The sequence below is a fragment of the Hibiscus syriacus genome, unplaced genomic scaffold (genome assembly GCF_006381635.1).
Source record: "Hibiscus syriacus cultivar Baekdansim isolate YM2019G1 unplaced genomic scaffold, ASM638163v2 tig00019423_pilon, whole genome shotgun sequence".
In the NCBI taxonomy this organism is placed as follows: Eukaryota; Viridiplantae; Streptophyta; class Magnoliopsida; order Malvales; family Malvaceae; genus Hibiscus; species Hibiscus syriacus.
The window spans coordinates 377,690-386,403 of NW_024062470.1; positions in this window are offsets into that span (position 1 = coordinate 377,690).

An 8,714-nucleotide genomic window follows, 5' to 3' on the forward strand; every position below is an offset into this window, starting at 1 on the left:
GTAGTCGAACTCAAAGGTCTTTGGTTGGCAGATAACCCTTCTCGATTTAATTTATGCTGCAAATGATGTGCCCTCGAAGCTGAGTGTAATCGAACTCGGTGGTCTTTTGGATGGTAGATAGCCCTTCTCGATTTAAGCTATACTACAAATGATGTGCCTTGGAGCTGAGCGTAGTCGAACTCAAAGGTTTTTGGTTGGCAGATAACACTTCTCGACTTAAGTTATGTTGCAAATGATGTGCCCTCAAAGCTGAGTGTAATCGAACTCGGGGGTATTTTGGATGGCAGATAGCCCTTCTCGACTTAAGCTATACTGCAAATGATGCGCCTTAGAGCTGAGCGTAGTCGAACTCGAAGGTCTTTGTTGGCAGATAACCCTTCTAGCCCTGAGTTATGCTGTAAATGTTGTAAAAAAATGGCTTCCCTTCACAGGTCTAAGTCGGTCATAGTTCTTCAGGTGGTTCCTCTGAGCGGATCTGAACCAAGTAATATGATTTTTGGGATGACTCCTCTTCACGGGAAAGTCCACTGATAAATTCTGTCCGCCGGATATCTTCCGTCGTGGAATTGAAATATGGCTTGAAAGTGTTAACTGGAAACCTGCTACTCATTGTTGAGCTTAGCCAAAATGAATTTCTTCCAAATAAGTTCTCGAACTCATCTGAAGTTGATTGTCAATCTTACAATCTGCCGAGTTAGTTGAGGGGTAGCTTCTCGCTACTGAGTTAAGCAACCACCATCGATCTTTAAAGGCGCTTACGAATTGAATATCCTTCATCATGAAGTCGAAACTTGATTCTAAAAGCTGCAAAAATCATGTATGCTAACATGATGAATGTGATGCACCTAATAATGTCTAAGATGCATGCAACATGAATGTATTATGTGTTATCTCTTGGATGGAGTCTCGTGCTTTTTCTGTCGATCTGGTCCTTGGAATCGATCGTGCCCCATTCTCTTTTCAAGCTTTGGCTTTATAGACATTTCAAATCTGAGAATGTTCTGTTTGAAAACGTTTTTCTCATTTTTCTTGTTTTAGGAGGGAAAATGATAAAAATGTTGTAAAATATTGTTCGCAATTGAATTAAATTGTAAACGTGAGTTCAAAGAATATCAAAGGAATCAAGAGCTCTTTTAATGCTTTCAGAGTTACAGCTCTTTGACAAATGTTTAAATGGATGAGTTGACTTTAGGTTGGCATTCTTTCTAAGGTTTTGGTAACCCAAAATGTCATTTTTTTGAAATATCACAATATGCTTTGGCATTTCAATTGGGTGCAGACAAAATGACGCAACTAGCATGATTAATTACTAGACCTTTTATTTCGGTTCTCTGAAACCTTCCATTTGTTCAGGCTTCGTAGGCTCCTCTAACAAAGGCAGCGCACAAAATATCAGTCTAAAAATGAAATTTCTGAGTGCTAGTGTGAAGTTGACTATAGCAGGTGTTCCTTAACTCCCTTAGTCCATTTTACTGAAAATTGCTTAGATAAATTTGATTTAATTTGCCATTATCTGGCTAGCTGAATCCATAAAGCCGAGGCGTTTAACCAATTACTTTAGAGGGACAACTTAACATTATAATCAGTTTTATCAAGTTCACTGAAGGGTTCATCTCATCACAAAGTCTTCGGCCGGACAATAGCAGTGGAGCAAACACCGAATTGCCAAGTGTTCGAGCAATGTCATGGTTTGAACGTAATCTATTCATAAGGCCAGGGCTTTCAAGTTTCCTCTATAACCAATTGCCTTAGTGGAATAGCTCAGCTTTACAGATTTAATTTCTTAAGATTGTCAAGAAGAACCTGTTATAGTATAGGTGTTGTTGAAAGTAAAAAAATTTCATCTTTAGAGTTCAATTTTCAAGCAACTGACCTAAACTAGATTTACCTACTCGACTATTTCATCTGTGAAGATCATGATCATCACTGAACGTCTTAAATAAAAACATAGAAATTGTCATATGCAAATAATGCCCCCATGTTGTCCGCACCTTATGAAAGTAAAATGTAGTATTGGTTAATTGTAAGAGCAGGGTACGGTGTTTGAGGATATATTCTGGGTAAGGTCAAGATCCTTGTTTTAAATCATGTTACTTTGTCAAAGATCCGTAACTTTGAACCATTCACAGAGTTTCTTAATTCAAATGATATTCAAAGAATTGAAAGTTTACAAATGTGATTCATTGCTCGTCATCATTAAAGTAACATAAATTTATTCAAATGTTTTTACAAAAACTTGAAAAAGTGAAAAAAAAAACAAGTTCAAACATAATGCCTCAAATGATGAAATGATCTTCCTCACTTGGATGCCCCCAAGTTGTTGAAGTCGATCCAGTTCTGGTTACGCATCTTCTATATGACTCTTTTGAATGCGTAACAGTTCTCAATTGTGTGCCCTGGGACACCGCCGTGATATTCACAATGCGTATTCTCATCATACCACTTGGGGGCTTCATGGGTTCCACCGGGTATGGTGACACTACATGGGTGTCAAGAAGTTGATGGTAAAGCTCTTTGTAGGTCATGAGAATAGGGTCGAAATGTTCCCTTTCCCTCATTGGTTCTCTGGAATCTTGTTTTGAAGTACCTGACGGTACAACTGTAGTTGATTTTGGTTTGGAGATCGTAACACCTTTACTGGCATGGTTGATGTTGTTAATCTCTCCATCCCGCTCTTGCATAGGAGGTTTCCTACTGGCCTCCCCATCCTTAATTTTGCCTTGCTTTATGGCCGACTCAATCATTTCTACGGCCATAACCAAGTCTGAAAAGCTTTCTGATGTGATCGCAACCAGGTGCCCGAAGTGTGGAGCCTTCAGGGTCTGCACGAAGAGTTTTCGGTTTCCTTTTCATCCAACGGTGGATGAACTTGCAAAGCCAAATCCCTCTATTTTTATGCGTATTGCCTGAAATTCTCGTTATGCTTCTTTTCCATGCTTTGTAGCATAACTCGATCTGGCCTTATGTCATTGATATGCTTGTATTGTTCCAGAAATAACTTGGCCAGGTCCTTCCAGGTCTTGATATTTGATCGGCTTAACTGGTTGTACCACCGAATGGCTGAGCCCGACAGACTCTCCTGGAAGCAGTGGATCAGAAGTTGGTCATTTCCTCCATATCCTGTCATTTTTCGACAGAACATGGTGATGTGAGAGGATGTACAACTGTTCCCATCAAATTTCTCGAATTTCGGGGACTTAAATTTCGGAGGAAGAACCAAGTTGTTGAGTTAATCGAATGACGAAATTGGCCAAGAGGGGGGTGAATTGGCAATAAAAATTTTGTGGAAGCTTTTGCAGAAAATTGAAAGCAATTGCACAGCGATTTACAGTGGTTCGACTTTCTCAAACAAAGTCTACGTCCACTACCTTAGCTATCCACACTAAGGATTTTCCAACAAATTCACTAATTTGTTCTTTCTTTTGAGGCCAAAGAGATAACCTTACAATTCCCTCAAGAGTATACCCCAACTCTTGAGAACACTCTTTTCTCAAAGAGAAGATTACAAATTTGCAAACTTACAAGAAAACCTCACAAGGTAAGATGTTTGCACAATTCTAGAACAAAGAAAAGAACACTCAAAGATGAATACAATTGAGCACAAAAAGTGTTCTTGAAAGCAAAATGAATATTGAATGAAAATGGGCTTGAAATGCTCAAACTTGAGGTTTGATGCTTTCTCTTTGATTCTCTCTTGATTCTAGTTGCTTGATGTTTCTTGTTGTTGATCAATGGCTTCTAAGCTTGCTTAAATACACCTTGAATCACTTCTGAACGTTGGGGATAATTAGAGAAGATATTATAGCCGTTTTAGTGTGAAAACATTTAATAAAACAGCTTGGACAGGGGGGAATCGGTTCCCTATTATAGGGAATCGGTTCCCTAAGTGTAAAATTCAAATATTTCGACCGTTGAACAGGGGGGAATCGGTACCCCTTGGGGGGAATCGGTTCCCTCCGAGCATTCTGGAAATCTCGGAGCCAAACCATTCAGGGGGGAATCGGTTCCTCCTATGGGGGGAATCGGTTCCCTCTGAGTATTCTGGAATTTTTGGCTTTGAATTGGTTCGAAATACTTTGTAAAATATTTTGAAATTGTTTTATGATTAAAACTTAATTTTACACTTAAGTAAGGATCAAAAATGATTTTTGAAATATTTGGAGTAATGTTTTGATATTCGAATAGTTATATCGAATATACTTAGAAAATCATTTGGAAAATCTTAAAATCCATTTAACTTAATTTGTTATATCGAAATATTAAAATGTTTCAACAATCTCCCCCTTTTTGATATAACAAAACATTTTAGTAATTTTAAGATTTTTGAAATCAAGTTTTGAAATTAGAAAATTAAAATTAGAAATTACTAATTACTCCCCCTTACTTAACACTTATTCTTCTCCCCCTTTTTGTTAAATCAAAAAGACATTGTAAAACAAGGTTTTGTAAATCATTTAGCCAATTGATTTATTAATTATAAGCTTAAGCTGCTAAGATCATAATCAAAAGAGAGGTTAGCCATTAGTTTCATAAATCAATATTCATAAATAATGTGATATGGCAAAATTGGTCATATTGCTAATGATAATGTAAATGATGCAAAAATGAATAAAACACACCAAACATATAAGTTCACACCATTCATATATCCAAAATCCAACAATCCACAAAATCAAACATATCAAAATGTTGAAACAATATTCATTTTGTTCAAAGTTTTAAAGCTAAACATAAAATCAAGCATCCGGATCGGTAGGAGGAAAATGGGCTCGCATAGCGGCCATCTCGTGTGTGAGTTCATTGATACGAGCGTTGGTTGATTCATTGTTTGCACGCATCTCCCGAAGAATCTCTAACTGTTGAGCTCCCATTGTGGATAAATGAGACTCTATAGAGGAAAAACGCGAGTCCATGGTAGCGTATCGGTAATCGAATGTCTCCATAAAGGATTGAAAATATGGAGGCATTTGATGCGTTTGTTGTGCTTGCTCCTCGGGCTGCTCTTCGGGCTGATCAGGTTCTTCTTCAACTTCATCAATATCCCTCATTAATTGTTCAAACTCGGGATCTTCGTCAGCTTCGGGTGGAGCTTGTGAAGAACTAGCTCCCGGAGTAGAAGAACGAACCCATTCACCGGTTTCTTTGTCCTTTACCCATCCCGCTCTCGTTAAGGAAAGAAGATTTATTTGTTTCTTAAGAGGAAAAACGACATCTAGACCGACTCTAAGCCCAGCTTTGGAAAACAGATTACTCAAAAAGCAACCGTAAACTAGAGATGAACAGTGTTTCTTGTTAGGAACAAGATTTACGGTTTCAACAATTTCAGCAAAAATAATCTGAGGTAGGTTAATTTTAATACGGTTTTCAAAACAATGTAACCACCAAAGATCCAAAGCTCTAAGAGTAGAATAACGACCTCCGGATGGTCGAAACCACCAAGAAATCATTAGATGAAGAAAACGCTCATGTAGGTCTAAGACACTCGCACTATCCCTTCTTTTATAACGAGAACTAAGATTTGTTTTTCATTCGAAATACCATCATTATCTAATCCAAAAGTATGGCTATATATGCCGGGTCAATATATAAGAATTGTCCTAGAAGGTAGGAACGAATTCCTATGGTTTCGGTTTCAGCTTGGTTTTTAACACATACGGCATTAGAGTAGAATATACGAACAAGTTGATGGTAAACGATGGGTTCAAGATCAAATAGTTTATCAAATTTCCATTCTTGTAAAATGGGAAGATATTTAAAATTGATAGCTAACATAGCTTGACGAGAAGGAATACGTTCTTCCCGGATTTTGTAAGAATCGAAATACTGATAATACCAATATCGGTGATTTCTAGACCAGGATGATTGAAACACGAATTTTGGATAGTCAAGTTAGGATCAGTGGGATTGGGATTAGAAATTGGAATAGAAGGAGGATTTGAGGTGGATTTGGTTGACGACTAGAACGACTAGATGAAGACCTAGGACGTTTAGGATTTGACATGGTGAAGAAAATCGGAATAGATATAATAACCTGCAATTTTAAAACAAGTGTATGCAATTCAATTAATCCCAAAACTCAAATGAGTCCTCAATATTCAAGATTCTCTAAAACAATCCTAATGGGAAAAGTTTTTGAAAAACTTTTGAAAAATATGGTTTGAGAAACAATATATGTATAGTTTTTCATAATAACAATATATTTGATCAAAACACAATAATTTGAAAAATAACATTTTTTTTTTTATTTCGAAAATTTTAAAAAATTTGAAAAATTCTTGTGTTTTGATGAAATTAGTTGTAACATCTAGTTTCTAATCACTAAATAACCAATGCCCGATCACTATTTCAACCTAGAACTAATTGAAACTAATCCTATGTTCAAAAATAATGAAATAAAGAGTTTAGAAAAATTTACCTTGAAATATGAAGATTGAGGGGATTTAGATGTTGTTTGCACGATTTTAATGATTCCAACAGGTTTGGAAGATGATTTATGAAGCAAAATCCGATTATTATCGTTGATTTGAGGCAAAAATGGAGATTTGAGGGGTTTAGAGAGTGAGAACGGCGGAGAGAGAGAGAGGAAGAGGGTTTTTGGAGAGTTTAGGTTATTCTGCCCGATTTTAGCAGAACCCCAGGGGGGTATCGATTCCCCTGTGGGGGGAATCGGTTCCCCTTCAAAGGGGGAATCGGTTCCCTCAGGGGGGGATCGATTCCCTCTGCACAAAATGCTAAAATCCGAATTTTTAAGCACAAAATGCTAAATTAATCTTTTCTAGTGGTTTTGGCAACTCATATATCAAACTTTAATTATGTTCAAATAATTAATTAATCTTTAATTGATTTTGAGCATAAAATTAATTTTCATTAAGAATCACAAACTCCCCCTAACTAATAGCAAGAATGCAATCAAAAAATATAAGCATTTTCAAGATTTATTAAAAGTGCTAAAATTTTTTAAACACTAAGTGAAGATAGATTGGTCAAACCTAATTCTCTCCTAAGTGTCCAAATCTTTCCTTGTCTAAGGGTTTTGTAAAGATATCCGCTAATTGGTGCAAAGTATCACACAAATTCTAGAACTACATCTTCCTTAGTGACATGGTCTCTAATGAAGTGATGTCTTATTTCAATGTGCTTAGTTCTAGAGTGTTGGATGGGATTTTTAGTGAGACAATAGCACTAGTATTGTCACACTTGATAGGAATAGTACCTACTTCAATTCCATAATCAAAAAGTTGTTGTTTCATCCATAAAACTTGTGCACAGCAACTACCGGCTGAAATGTATTCCGCTTCAGTGGTAGATAATGCAACACAATTTTGTTTCTTTGAAAACCAAGAAATCAGCATATTTCCAAGGAATTGGCAAGTACCGGAGGTGCTTTTCCTATCTAATTTGCATCCTCCATAATCCGCATCAGAAAAAGCATGCAAGCTAAACTAGAGTCTCTAGGATACCAAGTCCTAAACTAGGAGTGTCCTTAGGTATCTAAAGATTCTCTTAACAGCTAGTAAATGTGATTCCTTAGGACATGATTGAAATCTAGCACATAAGCAAACACTAAACATAATGTCCGGTCTACTTGCAGTTAGATAAAGCAAAGAGCCAATCATTGACCTATATAATTTAACATCTACACTTACCTCCTTCATCTAAGTCAAGCTTTGTTGAAGAGCTCATTGGAGTGTTATGAGGTTTCCCATTTTCCAGTCCAAACTTCTTGAGCATATCTTTGACGTACTTAGCTTGATTAATGAAGATGCCATCTTTTCTTTGCTTGATTTGGAGTCCCAAGAAAAATGAGAGCTCCCCCATCATGCTCATCTCAAACTCACTTTGCATTAGCTTAGAAAATTCTTGGCAAAGAACATCATTAGTAGAACCAAATATTATATCATCAACATAAATTTGAACTACTAATAAATCTTTACCTTTCTTTTTAAAAACAATGTAGTGTCAACCTTTCCTTTTAAAAAATCTTTTTCAATTAAAAATTTGACAATCTTTCATACCAAGCTCTAGGAGCTTGTTTTAAACCATAAAGAGCTTTTGTCAATTTTAAAACATGATCCGGAAATTTGAATCTTCAAAACCTGGAGGTTGTTCCACGTACACTTCTTCTTTATAAAACCATTTAAAAATGCACTTTTAATCCATTTGATATAATTTAAATTCATTGAAACATGCAAATGCTAATAACATTCTAATTGCTTCCATCCTAGCTACGGGAGCGTATGTTTCATCATAGTCTATGCCTTCTTCTTGAGTATAGCCTTGAGCAACAAGTCTAGCCTTGTTCCTCACTATATTACCACTTTCATCAAGTTTATTTCTAAAACCCATCTAGTACCTACAGTAGATTTATCACTAGGCCTTTCAACTAATGTCCATACTTTACTTCTCTCAAATTGATTTAATTCTTCTTGCATAGCCATAATCCAATGTTCATCTTTTAATGCTTCTTTGATGTTCTTAGGCTCTATGCATGAAATAAATGCAACATAATTACAGATATTTCTAAGAGAAGATCGAGTAGTTACCCCTTTTGATGGATCACCTATAATTTCACCATCTTTGACATAGTTGTACTCTCTTGGAAAATACTTCCCTTCTTCAATGGTTGGATTCTCGAGGGGATCATGAGTTTCCTCATCTTTGTTTCTTCCTTTGATGATGATTCTCCAACGTCATATCTAACGTCATTTGCTTGT